Raw genomic sequence first — 19,749 nt, forward strand, 5'->3', positions numbered from 1 at the left:
CCATTTAAAATGGGGAAAATTCTTTCAAGTCTGAGTTTTTTTGTTGATGGCTTCTCTGTACAAGCAGCCAAACTGGAATCACAGACCTGCTTTATTTTGGAGCCAAGTTCTGTGCTTCATGACCATTAGTTTAAAAAAAAAAGGAAAGAAAGAAAAAGGTATGACCATTAGGAAGACTGCATAGCTTTCAGGAGAATCTCATGGGAAAATGTTTTTTCAGAAGCACGCTGGAAAGATTATCCTGGGAAGACTGAAACATTTATTCCTGACAGAGGAGCCTTTTTCTTTATTCCAGCCATCAAATACTTGAAATAGATTTGTAGTCAGCACATCACAAAATAGATGAGACTGTAGTAAAATTTGCTTTTATCATTTAAATATATGATCTTGCTTCACCATTAAAGTGAATTCAGACTAAAGGCACAACTTTGGCTTGCTACATATCTCAGCCTATTCTGCTTCAGTTTTCAAGCCTGACTGCTATCCTGTCATTTTGCTTTCATTGCTGTCCCTAAGAGGAGACAATAAAGCTCTGCTATCTTACAGAGTTACCTTCAATAAATTTAAATGCTGAAATGCCACTGATCACAAGAATGCAAAATATTTTTCTAAAATAAGAGATTCAGAAAGCACTAATTTTAAACCAGAATATTAACTATTTCTTTCCATAAAAATCCACTGAACCAAATATAAACGCATGCAAGAGAAACCAGATTGTGGCAAGTCTAAACAAAGGCAGGATACGATGAAAAACACAGAACCGGATTTGATGCTGCAGAGCTACTCTCCATCCCTCACTTGAAATTTTATAAATTTTAGCATCTTCTTCACAAGGCATTTCAAAGGTAATCCATTAGACACATACTGTACTGCATGATCTTATAGTCCCCCAGAATGGAAGAAGATTCTGTGAACATACTGTTCACCCCTCCGTGGGATACAGCAGCTGTAATGTTTGTGCATGTGTGTGCCAAACCCCAGCTGACACTCTCCTTTTCTGGCTGAATCTGCTCGTAATAAGCACAGTCTTACAGCAGCTAGACGAAATCAGGGGGCTTTATGATAAGACCATGAAACAGTCAGACATTCTGGGAATCTGAGGCAAGTTTTTCTCGTAACGGAGGAATCTAAGCTGTAAATACTAGAAAAGGGGAAGACCAATTTTATTCTGGTAAGAAAAAGTAAACAGTACTGTGAACTACAGTTGCTGTACAGTTACTCTATAACTCTGCTTGCTGGAGCTGCTCAGTGTGTATCTTGAAAAAGAAAAAAAATTTCACAATGACTGAAATTGGAAGCTAAAAAAACCCCACTTAATCATGAGCTTAATTTTAAATCAAATACATCAACTTGGACTTAAATTGCTTTGTAAAAACACTGCATTGATAAAAATTTAAAATTCTTTATAATTAATTCTAAAGTGAAAGGCAAATAAAAAGCTTCCCCTCCTAGAAGAACAACTCTGCAAAACCCAGGTGGATTCATGAAATGTTCTGGTGTTCTCGAATCTTCATTTTCTTGCTAAATGTTTGGCCCAAAATTCAAGTGTAGCTATAAAAGAATGACACACTGTACTAACTCAGTACAGGATCACTGTAGTACGATGGGGCGAGAATACTGAGCAAAGGTAATACCTCTGCTATACAGGGTCCGTACAGGGAGGGGAAAAAAAACCAAAACCAAACTTTACACCAATCTCTGTGGTGGGTCAGCAGGAATTTTAAGCTAGCACTCTAGGATAGTCATATAATGAAAACCCAGTTTTAGTCACCTGGATGTTCTCAGTCTTCAAGTGACCTTCTTGCAGGTCTTTCTGGATGCCACTACTGACTGGGAGAGAGCCGTGGAGCGTCTCAGTGCAGAGAGCCACAGGCACAAAGAGGCCAGAAGAGAAACCGCCTCCGCTGTGGGAGCCTCGCACTCCGCATCCCTTAACGAGGACACCCATCGTTCAACACAGTCACCTCGCAGAGCACCGCAGCCTCAGATCGAAGAGAAATAGAAACTCCTCCTCCCACCCCCAAGCAGCCTGGGTCTCTGAGCAAGCTCTAGGAGTCATTTAAGAGAGGACTGCAATGAGTATCTCGTAGCAGATTTGAATATTAAACAGGCAATTTTATTCTGCTTGGCCCTGCAGACTATCAAGAAAATTGTTGCATTGCTCAGAGTTGTCCTACATACGTTGCTATTCACATGCTAAATACCTATTTAACCTGAAGTTCAGCTTGCTGAAATAATTAATATGATCCCGCATTAAACACAAATATTACAATCTTAGTAAAGCAAACAAACTAACCTAAAACTCCAGCACTGAAAATGATCAGGGATGTTATTGCATATAAAATACAACTCATGCTGTCGAGCTGTTATTGGGTGTTTTCTTTTAAACACAGAACTACCAAAAGAGCAGTCCCTCTGCTCCTGCTTACAGTCACTAATCATGAATTTCAGAGTTAGGCAATGTCAGAAAAAAGGTTGCCTGTGCAAAATTAATCCAGTCCCTTTGGGTATACACATTATGATACAGTCTTGTAATTACACATTGACACACTGTTTTTCCCCTCAGGACCATTGCTGTATTCAGTTCACAAGGAAGAAAAGTGCTTTGCTAAAAATCAGCCGGACAAGCTTGTGTTTCTCTTTTGTTTCCCCCTCCAGGGTCGATACGTGGTCCTGTGCCGCCGTATCTACTGCCTGCTGCCCAACCTTGCTGCAGTGACAGAACTGGCGTCCTCCTGGGCTTTTCAGCAGCGCTCATCACTGTCATACTCAAACGGTTCACATACATGAACTGGTTTATCTTCTAAACACTTCTCTGACTGGGACAATATTATAGCTGCTTCTATTTGGCACACGAGGAGCTGCATCACTGGGAAATTCAGGTTTAAAGTTTCCACTCACTTTGAGGAGGGGTAAACCGAGAGTTAACAAATTCAGCTGAGCACCCAGAAAAAGAAGAACACGTGCAATCAGCGCTCATTTGTGGAGGTCTGGTTTAAAAGATTTATCTAGTATTCTTACATAAAACTTATGGCAGGCACGGAATCCAGTTTCACAAAGGAAAATTTAACCGCCTTGTGCCTGAAACTCTCTTTCTGAGCTACCTTGTGCCATTCAGAAACCTTCAAATTTCATAGCAGATGAAAAGGCATTTTACAGAAAAATGAGATCCATTACTCATAGTCCGGATTCACTGCCCCTCCCTCGCTCACTCTCAGAAATCTGGATTGCGTTGGTAATGTGCTCCTCCAGCATCACTGTTTGACTCCTTCTGCTCCTCTGCTATCTTTCTTACCCTTGATTCCTCACTATCCCTTCGATCCACACCACAGGCCCAGGATTCAAGCTTTCCCAGTGTCTCCTCCTCAGACAACTTAACCTGAATGTAGCTTTTTTTGCCTAACCGTTCTCACGTACTATTCCTTCTTTTAACTCAATCGCTGCTTTCTCTGCCCAAGTCCCTGCGCTGCCACTCTCAGGTCATCCTCTGCACCTTTGTCCTTCCCCTTGTTTGCCAAATCCGTCTCTCTGAATCTGTTTTTCACAGCCATCATTCTCAAATCCTTTTCAACTCTCATTGCCCTCTCCTCGTCATCTCTTCCGCTACCAGCAGTTTCGATGGGAGAGTAATTTTATTCCAAACACACTGCTGAAATTTCAGAAAGATACTGAGTTCTAGGAGTGTGCAACTCCTGCTGGTTGCTCCTGAGTCCCATACTTGCACAAGTAAATAACTTACATACAATTTTAATAGAACTTTCATGTCATTTTAGTGAAAATTAGTATTTTTACTTAACAGCATGCATATGGGGAAGGGGACTTCCTTTCAGCATCATCCTTTACGTGCAATGCTCCTTTGAAAGGATACTTCTATCTGCAGGATCTGGGGACGTTTTATGCCTAAATGTCTTGTGGTATGATGGAACCTTATATTAACCTGTGCACTTTTGCAGTCAGGGACATTTGGTCTATTGTCTTATATAAATCGTATCTGTGATTTTCAAAGTGTGAATAGCAATGAAGTTGCATTTATGATGCTTAATTTGATTTTTAATTTGGCCTCTGTGGGTCAGTGCCTCAGAGAACTTCTGCTGCTGATAGGCATCATCATGTGAAGAAATCTGCATTCAGGCCAGCTGTGTTTATGTATCACTCACACTGGTACCATACAATGGAGAAAATCACAAATTTGACTCTAATTGTGGCAGCTGTGTTCAGTGAAGTGTCCAAATTAGAAGCGACCTATAAAAGACTGTATGACTTGTAAAAGGAACGTGGTCTGGGGAATTTTCTCCACAATGGAATATTTTGGGAGCAAGCTTTCAAAACAAATGGGAGATTATATATGAATAAAAACCATGAATGATGCATGTAACCATGAATGAACTTTCTGAATGTATCATTGTGCCCTTTGATAGATATTTCTCAAGTCTCAGAACATTTGAGTTTCAAGTCCCAGTAAAACTGGCTGAAGCAGGACCTGACAAAAAAAGAAAAATTAAAGCAGCTTTAAAAGACAAGGGTAAGAATATTCTGCAAACATTAAAGCTAAAGCTCTGCAAACACTGCAAGAAAAAATGTAACTTCTGCAGTGTAGACTGTCAAACTAAAAAGCATTACCTCATCAGGAGGTTTGAATCCAGGAATTCCAGCCAATTTGCTAGTCTATCTGGTGGTTTTGTCAGCTGAATGCTGGATTTATTCATAAATTACATCTAAAGTCTTCTGTTGTGCTACACAGACCTCACTGGCAGAAGGATTTACTGAAGATGCTGTGCTGGAATCAGTGAAACTCACCTTGTAAAAACCAAACCAACACAAGAACATTCACATATGTTTTTAGATATACTTTAATTTTTTTTCAGTTCATTTTTTATTCGAATAATTGGCTTCCCAGAAGTTTCACTATTTTCTATATGTTCAAGAAAGTAAATGTGTGGAGATTTCAGCATTCAGTAATTTTTCTATTTCAGTATAGCCTGCACCACATAATAACCTCATACTAGCTTCACTGACTGCCTAAAATACTTATAGAAGAAAATAAATTTAAAGTGACTGAAATCTCTCTCGACTTCCAAAATAAATTTTAAAAAAAGTTTAAAAAATTTTGAGTGACTCAGACTCTGACAAGGTTTGGAATATGAATGACGTGGGTCTGTGTTACAGAAGATTTGTTGCAGAAAGATTTAAATCGAACATTCATTTTGTGGCTTAATACTGCACAACTCTGGGCATTTTGCTAACTCCTCAAAATACGACTGAATTCTCTATCTCCTAAACATAAATTCCACCCTTAAGTAGGTCATTATGGTTAGCTTTACGTAAAGCAACCCATAATGTAAGAAAAGCTGTATGATATACCCATAGACTTAGAAAACATGGTCTAGATGAAATCTCCATAAAAGGGGACCTTTCTGCTTGAAAAAATCAAAGACTTCTTAAAAATGGCTTTTGGTCAAAATGAAATGGTCATCCAAAAAGAGCTCTGTGTGTTTTTACCTGAGACCCACCTCAATCTTTTCCAATGGACGATGGAACAGAAAGGGCAAGAATTGTGGATATTTCAGAGGAAGAATCAGAACTCAGTGACACTGGGAATTTCAAGGAATAGCCCAGATTCAATCCTATGAAATTCATGCGTGCTTGCATTACAAGCATGCTTGGGCAAAAAATATCAAGTATACCAGTAAATAAGTAACAGCACGCTTAGACAGCAATAGGACCAGGCACAACAGCAGATGATGAACAAATAGGGACCAACAGCATGATGATGTTGCACGTAGGCATCCAGAAGTAAACCTTCTGGTGTGTTTAGTTAGTGCTGACACAGCTGGAATACCATGTCTGTTGTTGCCCAAATCATAGTAAGACAGTGACAGGCAGGTTAGAGAGGGTCCAGAAGACAGCAGCAGAAATGGTCAGATCAGGTGTTTGGAAACACAGTGTTACGAGTCAAAACTGGAAGACTTACATTGGTTCAACATGAACTATGGACAAGAAGGACATGGAAGTAATAGTAATGCACATATGAAGATAGTTCACAGAATCACTAAGGTTGGAAAGGACCTTCAAGATCATCAAGTCCAACCATTAATCCAGCGCCACCATGTCCCCTAAACCATGTCCTGAAGGGCCACATCCACACATTTTTTGAACACTTCCAGAGATGGTGACTACATTGTTATGTAGTTATGAAGAAGACAGGGAGAGCATTTTACTAAATTCGGTAAGTCTACTGCCTTGGTCTAGTTAATAAATTAGAGCATATAAATAATAATTGGATTGTGAGTACTCACCCACTACGATGGTTAGGACTTCCAACATATTAAATTTTTCCATAGACTAGTTAAAGATCGAACCACATAAATTTGTGACTCTGAAATACTATTATGCAGCACATGGAGAGAAACATAAAATTACAGAAACAGGTTCTTGGAAGGTTTTCTGAAGTTAGGACTAACCCTCAGCATTCACAGGAGGAAGATGCATGTGCCTGAAAGACGTAGGTGCTGAGCAGAGAGAGGTCCATGAATAAGCGTTATATTCGGACACAGCTTGGGCTGTTGGAGGAGAAAAACATGTTTCTATTGGTATGTCTCATATAGAGGGTTCAGCATGTAGTGGAGCATCAGCACCTCTGTCAGGAAGGGCCCTCTTTCCGGGACAGGTCTCCATTGTGTCATTATGCATATTCCTGCCAACTCCATAACTCAAACCCTGCAGCAAAGGTGGTATGATTCAGGGAAAATGGGCTTAAGCACGTTTCTGTTACCTTTCTGTTCAAGCCTGGACAGGCTTCAGTCACGTATCTTATGCTGTCTAAGCTAACCTCTGCCTCACAGCAGAGGGTAAGATAATTTTGCAGCTTCTGGTGAAGATCTTGAGGTATACCCTCCAGCTGTGTCTTCAGAGAACAACCCGTGGCTGCAGTCCCTCTCACGAGGGAGGCTGGCTGGGTCACATTCCACTGCCAACTTCTTGCAATAAAGACTCAGTCACATAAACGGGGCACCCACAGAGAATAAAAGGATAATAGGACCTCCCGTGCTTTAATAAGAGGCTGGAGCTTTTATTCACATTTTAACTTGCTTCATTAAAAAATCCTGATTACTTCTGGAGTGTGGTCCTAGCTCTCTTGGGACAAATATGTCATGAGTACAAAATTAACTTTCACTGTGACTCGCTGTTAGCAGCAAAGATGTCTTGCTTTTTTGCATACCTCGTCTCAATAGGAAAACAGCTAATGCAACAAGTGCTAAAAATGCAAGCAGTTTAAATCTAAGAGAAGGTACTTCTTTGCACTGAATAATGGTCAAAACAATGGATTTGTGAGAAATATATCTTAAAGTTGACTTTTTTGGAACAGTTGCAACATGTATGTGATACGTTCACAAGTCTGAAAAAAGGCTGCGTTTTGCTGAAATACCGAAGTGCTTTCAGCTTCCTCATGCCTGAACAAAAGGCAGAAACTTTTTATTCCATTTGCAGTGCTGTCATGAGAGTATCAGTTTTAGGAAAAATAAAAAAAGAATAGGGAAAAAAAGCCTGTAATTTATAGAGAAACTCAGAAACGGACAGGTATACTTTTAACTTGGCACTCTCAAATCTTCAGCTACACATACTATTTAAAACAGAACTAGCTAGTTTGCTGGTTTAATTATGTATGTAATTATACAGCATTGTTGTGAATTTAGGCACTATTACATTCACTGTGTTTAGCACACTGTAGTTGTTTTTCATGCTGCACATTACTTCAGACCTCCCTGGACTGAAATGTAATCTTCTTGGATGCTTTTCCACTGCCATGTAATCACACACCATTCAATCATTTTAGACTGCTATCTACTTCTCACTCTCTTCATCTAATGGATGACCCTTGTCCCAAGTTCATTCATTGCAACTTCACGACGTATTGCACCCAATAATACATGTTTCCATCTGACTGGCAGTAAGTAATACGGAAGCAATACAGACATTTGCATTGCATTCAGCTCACTCACAGCAGTGCAGTTGATCCGACACCGTTCTACCCGACACCGTGTTCTTTTACGTGAGTTCAATTTGCAGTCTGTACTTGACTTCTCCTTACAAAATTTGTTGTGAAGCGTGCTGGCACTTTCTTTTTTACCAGACTGTTGGAAAATTGCAAGTAAAAGACACAAAGTAAATATAAAATCCATATACATGTACACAAGGCTAGTAATTTTTTTTACAGGTTTTGTTTCCTTTTATGGTGAACCTACCTTTAGAAGCAGAGGAAAAAGAACTGTCTTCGTATTCACGTAACAGTAGGTCAACATCTACATGTTTCAATTCTAGTATGGCTACTGAGACTTATGGGAAAACCTAAGGCCAGGATTTTCTCTCATGGTAAATCTTGACAGACCAAAAATAGACTTTTTCTTATATAGCTTAAATCTTTGGAACCATATATTAACTCAGATATATGGAAAGCGCACATGAGTTATATCAGAACAAATCAATGAGTAAGAGACACAGGAAGACGACAAATGCAGTGTGCAGAAAGGAAAACAATACTTGCATCACTTAAATATTTGCATTATACATGAAAAATACATCACATGCACTTCCGTTTACGCAGTCCGATAGTTTTGAAGCACGGGAGGCTGACATGGATGAAGGTATCAGGAAACTGAACAAAACCAGAGATAAAGTCTTTTCATTGAACAGTGCCTGGAGCTATTAATTGGAGAATATTGCTACTTGACTATGTCTACCCTAGCAAAATCTTTTTTTTTTTTCATTCCTCCCTTTTGGAAGCAGGCAAAGAAAAAAGAAGGGCTGTCGATGAAGATGAATGGGGCTATCACCAGAAGCCTGAGAGAGTTCTGAAAAGGAAAATCGCAACATCTGCGGTTTGTGGGTTGCTCGTGAAAGTAGCTGAGCTGAACAGCATTTCCCAAAGCTTGGGAAAAAAGATTAAGATTTATGTGAGAGCAAAGCTGTGCTTTGAAGCTTTCTTGCTTTTTACCATTTGCTTTGCTGGCCCTTAAGCAAACAGCTAAATAATGTTCTGGTTTGAATAAATTACTTCTGACTTGCTTTAATTTACTCACAGGTGTGAAAAACAGGACCAAGATATTGGAGGGGGAAGCACTGAGTTGAAAGAGGCATACATCAGTAGTGAAGTCCTTCAAAAGTCATGTAAAAGCATTATGTCATTCTTCTTTTACTCAAAGTGACTACTTCTAAAGTACAGTTAAAACAGCCGCCTTAAACTCTGTAAGCAGCAACAGTAATAACAAAAAATAGTGTCCTCCCTGCGTTTCCCATTGCCATTCAACACACACATATGGATGGATGGCTTCTATTAGCATCACAGGAGAAATCCATCTACAGTTGAGAGCACCTAGTCCACTGTGCAAAGGCCTCAATCACACATCATTGTTCAGTAGCCCCCCCATCAATAGCCGATACAGAAATGTAGTATTCAGAAACCTGCATTAAGCATACAGGTTTCACACGCAGTACATAATACAAGGCAAAACATCTCAGCAACCCAACACATTTAAACAATTAAGTGCCCAGAGCTTGCTCACCAGAAATGCTTAGCACAGAGATGTATCTGATATCCCATTTCTCTCCTAAGCTAAAGCAGCTGACTCAGTGCTACAGACAAGCATCTCAGGCCACTGAAGATGGAAAGCCTCATTCTCTGCCTAAGAAGACCTGTCCCCCCTCCAAAAATCAACCCAAGAAACCCTTCCTTTTTCAAATAAGGGAATACTTTAAATTATATTTTAAAACACAGCCGTGTTTTATACTCAGCTGAGACCAGTCTGTAAGACAACATCTTTGCAATTAGAATCACACTCAGACGTGGGAGACATCCCATTTTCTTCTTCCAGCATGAGGCATCCCAAAGCTAAGACCGTGCTGCGACCACCAAATTAAAAGAGGTTGAAAATCACCGTTTTCCTATTGAGGCTGAGACTACTCAATGAATCCACAGAGATTTCAATGAACCGAGCAGAGAGACCCCAGGACTGCCTCCTTCCAGCATGGTTCCTGCTCGAAACACATGAACGTTATATAAAAGGCAGGTACCACCATCACTTTCTCTGATGGGTCCACTTAAAAGAGTGCCTACTGTCTCCTCATGTTAAGGACCTGAATCTATTATTAACTAATTCAACAGTTATCGTAGCGTATTAATAGTGTGTGATAGAAGTACTACAGATGCATTACCATGCTGCAGCCTTCAGCTGTTCTTTAAAACCTCTTGAAAATTACTTTTGTCATAATCAGAGTCATTAAAATGTTCTTATTAGCCGAAGACCTGCTGATGACATTCATTCTTTGCAACTGGAAAAGCATTAGAGGCTGGAGTCACAACAGTTTTGAACTGTGCCAGTGTTAACACTGACCTTAAACTCTGTCAATGCTCAGTGTGAAAGGAAACAATTTCAGAGCCAAATCTTGCTATAACTCCTATCAGTGCCTCAGAATGACACAGGCTATAATGGTTTCCTCAGCTGACTTCTGTCTAGAGGGAAGACAAGGACTGAGCAAAGCAGTGGAGACTTGGGCAGGGGTAAGGTCCTGGGAATTACTGCTGCAGTTCCTCTTCCCCATTCCCAGTCACACTCTCTGTGGGTTGCCACTGAAGTCAAGCACTGGCATCAAGTAATCTTGCCCAGCTGCTAAATTGGATTTGCAGACACAGATTGAATATTCCTCCCTCTACCCAGGGAAAGATGCTTTAAAAAAAAAAAAAAAAAAAAAAGAGGAAAAAGAAAAAGCTTATCACATATACTTACGACACACAAAACATGCAATAATCAAGTCCTTTAGGAGACACTTGCTGGTCTTTCACCACCCATGTAAATCACACTTCAGCCAAAGCCCCCAAAAGGCAGAGTATTTTCAGACCTCTCTCATTCAGATTTGTGTTTACTGACATCTGCTGGCTGCTCTGACTCATGTCTTCATTCACCAGTGGAATTAGAGGTGGGTCAGTTTTGCACCGCTGTAACTCCAGTGACTTTAACAGCATTGGCCACATAAGGGAAAACTGGTCCTTCCTGTTCCTATGTCTAATATAGAGAATCTAATTTACATGTACTGCTTCTAAAAATTATCTTTCTGAAAGCATCATAGATTAATAAGGTACCTATTAAAATACCTCAAGTAAAAGGACACACAGTGGAATATAGTTGCCAAATTCAAAACCAGTCCCCCTAAATACTTTTCCCCTTTGTGAAATCCAAGCAGGATCCAAGGAGAATCCCTCTTTAACCAGGCAACATGTGCTTTACAAAGAAACACTGCCTGTAGAATACGGTTAATGAAATGATCTATTGGACCACAAGAATTAGTTAGATGATGCTATGGCAGTGTATTTTGCAAACCTATACAGAAACAGATCACTTCATACAGTATAATGAGATGATTCACTAGCACCCATTAAGTATTTAGAAAAACAGTACTTTTCTCCAGCTAGTACTCTACAAAAAAATCTACACAAGTGGAAAATAACCAATATTGACTGAAAAACAACAGATGACACATTTATTCAATGTGATCAACGTCACAGGAATTTTTCCAACTGAAATCTCAATGGTTTTGCCACCTCACCTGAAATTCAATAGCAATTTTAGGCAAGTTGCACATCCTTCTATTGTGCCTCAGTATTGGTTAAATAAAGTCTGGGAAACACCACTGCCCCCTGACTCAAAATCAAAAAATGCTCTCTGAAATACTGTCTGAAAGGAGAGGAAGTCAGGGTTGGCTCTTCAAGTAAACATAGCCAGTCAATATGAATGGTAAAATTTGGTTCACCTTTAAAGAATTTTGGAATCACAAAATTTCTTTGTTATAACAAATTTTGCTAGGACTTGAATTAATCTTCCAAGAAAAATATTTGGAAGCTTACAATTTTGTTTAATACTAAGTTAGCTAAAGCCTTCACAGGAATGTTTCACAGGAATGCACAGTACACAGTTTCTCTCTGAGATTAATTTGAGAAGAGCCAATAGGTGACTCAGTCTATGACTTTAGGATGTTTTCCTACCAAAACGACTGTTCTCCTAAAATCATCCGATGCTTTCTGACCCCATCAAAAGTAGAACAAGTAGCAAGGCTTATAACAAAGAGGCATTCTCCCACTAGCAATGAGGAAAGAATTTCATTTTCCTGAAATTTCAGTTTTCCTTTCCCTCTTGCACACTGAAATCTTCAAATACAAGTATCATAGACATTAAAAGTATTTACCTCCATCTCTGTTCTCAAATAGGAAGCTTTTAAAATTTAAACATAGAGTATTGTATAGGTGTCTGCTTTAAACGAATCACGGTTTCATGAGATTAATTCCTCAGTGGAACGATTTTAGATACCTGGATTATTTAGGTCAAATTTCCTAAGTTTTAGAGAGGAAGAGCTAGAAAGAGCTACTGATCTCTTGTGGATGAACAGATGAAATAGAATACTCATTTCTGAAGAGCAATGCAAAAGTAATATGCATCAAAATGAAGGCAAAACAAGGGATTTCAGGAAAAAAAGTCTCACAGTAACTCAAGAGAGATGAAGAATATCTGAACAGATACTTAAGTGTTGGGCAGTTCACTACCAAAAGCAGCTCAACTGCTGTTCATATATTCATAGTCTAGAGATTAATCAGAAAAATTCAAATTAATATTCCAATAACTAAGAAGTGTGTATTTAAAGTTATATATATTCTGTACCACATGCTGAGAAGGGGTTTCCAAAATTCTGTTATCACCTTTCTCTGAATATATACAAAAAACGTTTTACAGTGCCAGTGTCAGACAATACTAAATGCCAGAAAATTCTCACGGTGTTGCATCACCAAATAGTATTCCTTTTGCTCCATTCTGTTAGGTGCTACCCAAGATGGCAAGGGAAAATTAGGAAGCTCAGTAATATCACAGAAAAATGCTCCTTTTAAATATGGAAATACATTCTACAGCTCCCAAAATAAATTCTCAGATGAACACACATCACCCTGTGAAGTTTAATTAACTAGTGCTTGGGATTTTTAAAACAGTATCCTTTTTGGAACAGCATATAGAAGCTTCTTTAGTTGGATACTGAAATGTTCAAGGCCTAATTTTCCATCTGTGAAAAAGACACACTGGTTTCCGAAAACTTCACTGGTCAAATCCTCTAGCATGAAAAAAATTATAAACCAACATATTTTCATTAATATAATATCATTGGCATATAGCCCTGCTAATAAAACTGAGTAAGGGGAAATCCACTAACTTAACTGGAGTCTCAAGCATCTTGTATTTTGGCCTGATTTTTGTTTATAAGTAGCTTTAACTCTATCATCTAATCTTTCAGCCATATTGCTAAGACAAAATCGCTGTCCAGTATATAATGAAACTTCTATCTTTAAGGACAAAATTCTGAGATAAAAAGTCTGTTGTCAGAACAAACATTAGCTGCTATTATTGTTTATTGTTGGAGAGAGATGACACACCAATGGCTTGATTGCAGTCATTCTTGATGAGGACCTTACGATTCCAGTATGTGAGAGAAGCAGAAAACAGAACCATAAAGCATGGCACCTAGATTACAAGCAGCAAATCACTCATACTTTAAAATGTGAGAAGCATAATTTTAGCACTATGAACAATGCATCATTGTAAACATGATAAAGGAGATAAAAGAAACCTTACTCACAATAATAATTTTTTGTTTTCCTGCTTTCTACAAACTGTCCTGAAGATTTCCTCAGAAACAAGGTGACAAGGCAGAGAGGCTGCGTACCTTGAAGATCACCAACACCGTGAATATCTATCCACTAAGAAGGAAAAGCATTCTAAAATCAAAGGCCATTGCTAGGAAGCCAGTGCTCTGAACTCCCACCTGAAGAACATCAATACTATCTGAAAACCCAGTCAACACAGCTCCCGAGTTTCAACCAGAAATTAGCAAACAGCTACACGGATCAGGAGGTATATAGGTAATACACTGTTTAAAGAATCACCAGCTAAAACCAAACTTCACAAGGTAAAACGAAAATGTAATGCTGTAGATGGGTATATAAGCTCATCCTAAATGAACTTAGTGGGATACCAGAAGCAGCGTAACTACATCAACATGGCGTACTATAACGTTAAAACGCCTGAGAGGAGAGCTACTCCGAGTGCCTACTATAACCTCTTTTCTAAAGCGTTACTGCAGAAACAACTACTTTCAAGAACCAGAATCTGGCTTTGCGTGACCGTATAGACTGCAGTTCATTTTTTGTACAGATGAAATATGCTACAGATGAAGCATACTTCTTAAGCAGAAGCAGCGATTTCAGCAGCAAGGTAGCAAAGTACGTCACTGTAAATAACGGTAGCAAAATTAGCCAGTGGCTATTTTAGCCTTCTTCAAAGATGGAGATATGCAGAACACATCAGCTAATATTGAGAAGAAAAAGGGAATTATATGTTTGTCCATTACAGAAACAGGATACTCAGTTTCCCAGCAGAGCCAGGATCTTTACTCCTCTGTGAATAAGACCAAAAATCCAAGTAGTAACAGGCTATCACAGATTTTTCAGGATAGATTGCCTTTTAAAATTACTAGACCAATTACAGATAAAATTATGGATTGTTTTGCTTCCCCACCAATTACACCAACTTCCCTATTGTTGACTGTTGCTATTTATCAATAAACATAACCTTGCTCTAGAGCCTTTTCTTGGTAAATCTCAAAGCACTTTTCAGTATTGGTATTGTTAACTCTTTATTCTGCAAGACAGTGAATCAAAGTGATCTCTTTGGTTTCTCTGGCAAGATACACAAGGAGGAAAGAAAGAAAGAGAGGTGATTAAGAATACTCTTCAAAAATGACAGGGCGTGCAGTAATAACGATACTATCCAAACAGCAAGGTCTTTGACGTCAATGTCCAAATCGTACTCTTTTTGCTCATCCCTAGCAAAAATCTTCTTAGACCATCTGAGGGAGCGATGAATGCCCTGTCAAATTTCTACCTAAAAACATGCAGTGTCTTTTAGAAGAGGCCTGCTTTACTTGGACAAGAGTGGGAATGACAATGTCTAATCTTTTACCAGTAAAAATATTGAATTCAAAATTGAGCAATATTCATCTAAGATGAATTTTGCTTCTTCATCATAGATTATCTAAGATGAATTTTTTACCAAGGTTTGTCTTTAGTAAGCAGTGCAGAACGGTGTTGGAAACCTATAGTATTCCATCACCTGAAGGAGTGACAGAATGAATTCAAGTGTGTGTCTCAGAATCCTGTGATATTTCAAAAGACACCTCTTGCCCGTGTTTATTGTTTCTCAGTGATCAGAGATGAAGAATATCATAGTCAGAGAGACAGTTTTTATTGTTAGTCCTGTAAATAAAGTCTGGAGTTTGAAAAGCAAGCTGTGTTCCTCGTGATCGTTTATCAGCAAGATTTTGACATTCACAACTTCATTAAATAACTTTGCTGGTGACAGACCAATGTTCTTCTTATCCTGCAAGGCATCACCACTACCAGCATCACTGTAAGGGTAGACGGTTTCCAAAGGAATGACTCGTTTTATTAAAAGGAAGGATCTGCAGTTTAGTTCTGAATACACACACAAAGCACACTGATGAAGACAAGATCATTTTAAAAAGCACGAAAAAGCCACCATCACCAGTCTGAGACCCATTTAAACAATACAGACATTGTTTAATCATGTTCCTATTGTAAACAGTACCCCCAAATTGCCATTAGAGCTTTTTTGTGACATTATTAAAGACAGTTCCCACCCCAAGGAGTTTATGATCTAATGTAGAAGAAAGAATCCCATGAAAAAAGCTACTGTTTTAACTAAAAATAACAAAATATACGATCCTCATATCTGTTTTAGATGTATAATGAAATAACAGTCTGACAGCCAAATTAAACCAAAATTTTCTTCAGAATATTTGAAGATGGACAAATGAAAAGATTTTTTTTTGTGTGCAAGGAAACTACACATTATAGCAAAACATTTACATTTATCCTTTGATACTGACTGATTGCCATCAGAACAGGTAACCAAAAACCCTAAAAAAGTACATAATCTATAGGCAAGAAGCTGACAAAAACTTGTGCATGTTTTCAGGTTATCTATACTCAGACATACATGAGACTGGTAAAAATATAAAACAGTATGATCATGATAAAACATACTTAAAATTTTTAAAAGGTTGGTAACACAGTGGATTGCCTTCACAAAAGAGAATTGCGCATGGATTTGTAAAACTATAGTGTTCTCTCCGTCAAATAGATGTTAAATCCTTTTTGAAATTACTTATCTAATCTGACGGCTGTTATATTCTCTTTTTTCAGGTTCAGATATCATGTTGGAACAACTGAATTTATTTCCAAACAGAACAAAGAAAATACAATGCAGTGACATGGCTAATATCTGAATTTAATACAAATACAGTCTGAGATTAGATTGCCACTATTTTCAACTTCAAAAAAACAAGGGGACACTGTTCTTGGATGTGCAATTGCTACTCCTAATGAACTCCAAGGGCATTAAAAAATGAGTCAATGGGAGCTATGTGAATAAAGAAATAAAGTGTACCTATGTGGAACCTGGTGAAACATAAGAACATTCGGAGCTAACTTTTCAGAGAGGACTAGGTGAAGCCACAATGAGAGGAGGCTTTAGCAGAAAAGAAGTCCATAACGGACACCAAACATCAATATAAATTCTCCTGAAAAAAATGGCCACATCCGTGCCTAATGAAAGCTGACCTTTTCTGTAAACTTCACCCCTTCTGTACCTGCAGAGTTCTTCTGAATGTCTTAACCAGGGTAACTGGAGGTAAGCACTTACTCTCCAGCATGTCACTCTTCATTGAGAGACTGTGGAGCTGCTCCAGAGTGAACTCAGCGACTGAACTAAATATTTGGGATCAACTGAGAGCAACGTATTTCCCTGTGAAACATGCCAGAGCAAACCTGCCAAGTCTTATGCAATCTGCATTCAGCATGAGACGCGCTTCTGCTCCTCCTCCAGTCTCCTGTCTCCCACTACGGTACCAGCTATCCAGGGGAGCGTCTGCCTCAGCCTGGCATTCTGAGTATGACTCCATGACTTGAGCCTACTACCCAGTACTAGTACCTAATTCTCCCCTGACCCACTGAAGGACCCTATATCCTGGACACAACTCTCCAGTGAATTTCATGCTCCATAAGCCATGTTTTCCAGAGCTGCATGCACTTGGCGGGTAGGTCCTGCCATGTTTCAGGGGAGAGGTGTGACAATGTGCTGAAGTGCGGCAGAGTGTGAACTGGCAGGGCTCTGTGCTCAAAGAAACCCCAGGAGAATCCAGGTTTTCCTCTGCTACAGCCTTTCCATCAAGTGACCTGGCACACATGAACCATGCACAAGCACAACCAGGTGCAGATTTCCACATACAGGTCTTGCATGTTGAGTGAGAGATAAATGGAGACATCAACGGAAACAGAAATTCATTTAAGAAGAAAAATCACAATCATGGAACAGTAGAATAATGTCAGTAGGAAAGGCCTAATGGAGGTCATCTGGTTCTACACATGCTGTCAACTTTGAGTTATACCAAGTTGCTCAGGGCCTTGTCCAGTCACGTTTTGAAGTCTGCAAGAATCCCCACAAGCTCTCTGTGTAACCTGCCCTCATGCTTGACCACTCTTAAGGTGAAAAAGCCTGGTTGAGATTTGTGTCCATTGCTTCTCATTCTTCCACTGCATACCTCTGAGTTTGTCCTGTATTATGAGGCAGCTGAAGTCAGAAATTAGATCCTCTCCTCTCCTCTCCTCTCCTCTCCTCTCCTCTCCTCTCCTCTCCTCTCCTCTCCTCTCCTCTCCTCTCCTCTCCTCTCCTCTCCTCTCCTCTCCTCTCCTCTCCTCTCCTCTCCTCTCCTCTCCTCTCCCCTCCCCTCCCCTCCCTTCCCTCCCCTCCCCTCCCCTCCCCTCTTCTCTCTTCATACATCAGATGCTCCAGCACCCAAATATACATCACACATATAAAACAAAATGGTTACAGCTGCTGGTTCTATTTCTAATATTAATTCTGTCAGCCTCTACAATACAACTGAACATACAGTATAATATAAGCAAAAGAGTTTCACCAGTGCAAAGTTAATTGGGGTAACTGTACATTTCTCATAGTATATCATTACTGCTCTATGAGCGCTTGTGCTCATATTGCCACTGCATTCGTTCCTGGGGGATGTTGAGATTTTGCTCTCTGAATTATTTCCAACTGACCTGCAGAACAACTTGTCTCTCCTTCCTAAACATCCACAGAGTCACAGAAAGACAACAGAAAACTACCAGTAATGGAGTGGAGTTAGCTGGTCCTAATCCTGCCCACTTCACAGGGCAGTTATGCCAACAAGCAACAAACCTACTTCAAGGGTCAGCCTATACTTCCTGATGTGCTTATTAACTCAAATTAGGAAAAAGACATATGGCATTCAGCTTAAGGTTTTTACGTATGGACATAACTTGCACATTAATGGTCCCAGACTTTGTTCTGAAGACAAGCAATCACACACACAAAGGAAAAGAAAGACTCTGAGATTAAACTGAAAGGCTGTGGAGATTAATCTTACTTTGCAGTTTTGCTCTCTGTAAATGGTCAGGGATAAGATCTGACTCTTAGAATAGATTTTCAGACTTAACTCAGAATTTCCTAGTTTGGTCAAAGCAGTTAATTTAGAAGCCCCCTGTGACTGAAATGTAATCTGCAGCTTTCATTTTATAAGCTATTACACAGATGGAATGCTATTATCATTTTTCTTTGTAATATAGGCTGCTGGCAAGTGTATTTCTTTTTTTAATTGTGCAGAACCTGAGAAGTGGAATGCTAAAAGACATTTTTTAAACATTCTTGATAAAAACCCACTAAATCAGCCCCGTGTTGTATCATGCACGCTCAGTACATCTGCATGGTGAGGAGGGGTTCACAGCAGCTGTATCGCAATGTATGTCACAGCTTAATACTACCAGAGAGGGTACATATAGTGTCCTATGTGTTTGACCTTGGTATAGAATGACCACTTCACTAATAAAACAGATGTAGAGAGCTGTACATAATGGAGAGGGAGGCAGAGGTAGGAAAGGGATAAGAGCTGCTTTTTCTGGACCCACTCCCCAGCTCATGCTCTCAAAAGAAGCGTATGCTGCTGCTCCAAATAATGAACTATTAAATTCCAGAAGAGCGGCATCACCACCACCACTAGCCAGGTGAACGTTCTTTGTGGGAAGAAATAAGCAAAACTGTAGCTCCAGCAGATTCTGAATTTGCATTCTCTCTGCAATCTGAATTGCAGCTCTCTCCGCAGGCAGAGAGAGAGGAGCGGGATGTAGGACGCACGCCAACAGATTTAATCGAATTTGGTTTACTCTAGTAGGTAAGACAGCATGAGTAATTTTCAGATCAATTTTCTTCCCAACACAGATTTTGGTAGAGACGTGCAGTAATGCTGTTTCAGTAACTGGCATTGCACTCGTGGAGAACAGCTGTTATTTAGCGACGATTCAGACTTTTCTCTTGTTACACATTCCACAGTCCATTCAGCCAGGTCACAAGAGCAAGCCAAAGTATCCAACAGAAAACCTACGCGGTGCGAATGCTTTGCCCCAAAGAAACAGTGCAGAAAATATATTCCAGAAGGGTCAAGAGAGAAGAAAAAAAAGATAAGGAAACAATCGTATATATAAACTGAATGTTTAAATCTTTTTCCTCCTGGAAATGTAAAGTGACAGTTCGGGTGAATGGCTCTCAC

At 39.4% G+C, this 19,749-nt stretch overlaps 1 protein-coding gene across 1 annotated transcript in view; it reads right to left on the minus strand.

Moving 5' to 3' along the window:
• The window catches only part of XKR4 (XK related 4), a gene marked incomplete at its 3' end in the record, with an annotated part of 244,072 nt that overhangs the window by 160,118 nt on the left and 64,205 nt on the right, over positions 1 to 19,749 (minus strand). The window lies entirely within an intron of this gene.

The sequence above is a fragment of the Phaethon aethereus genome, assembly GCF_964289735.1.
Source record: "Phaethon aethereus genome assembly, chromosome: 2".
Lineage (NCBI taxonomy): Eukaryota > Metazoa > Chordata > Aves > Phaethontiformes > Phaethontidae > Phaethon > Phaethon aethereus.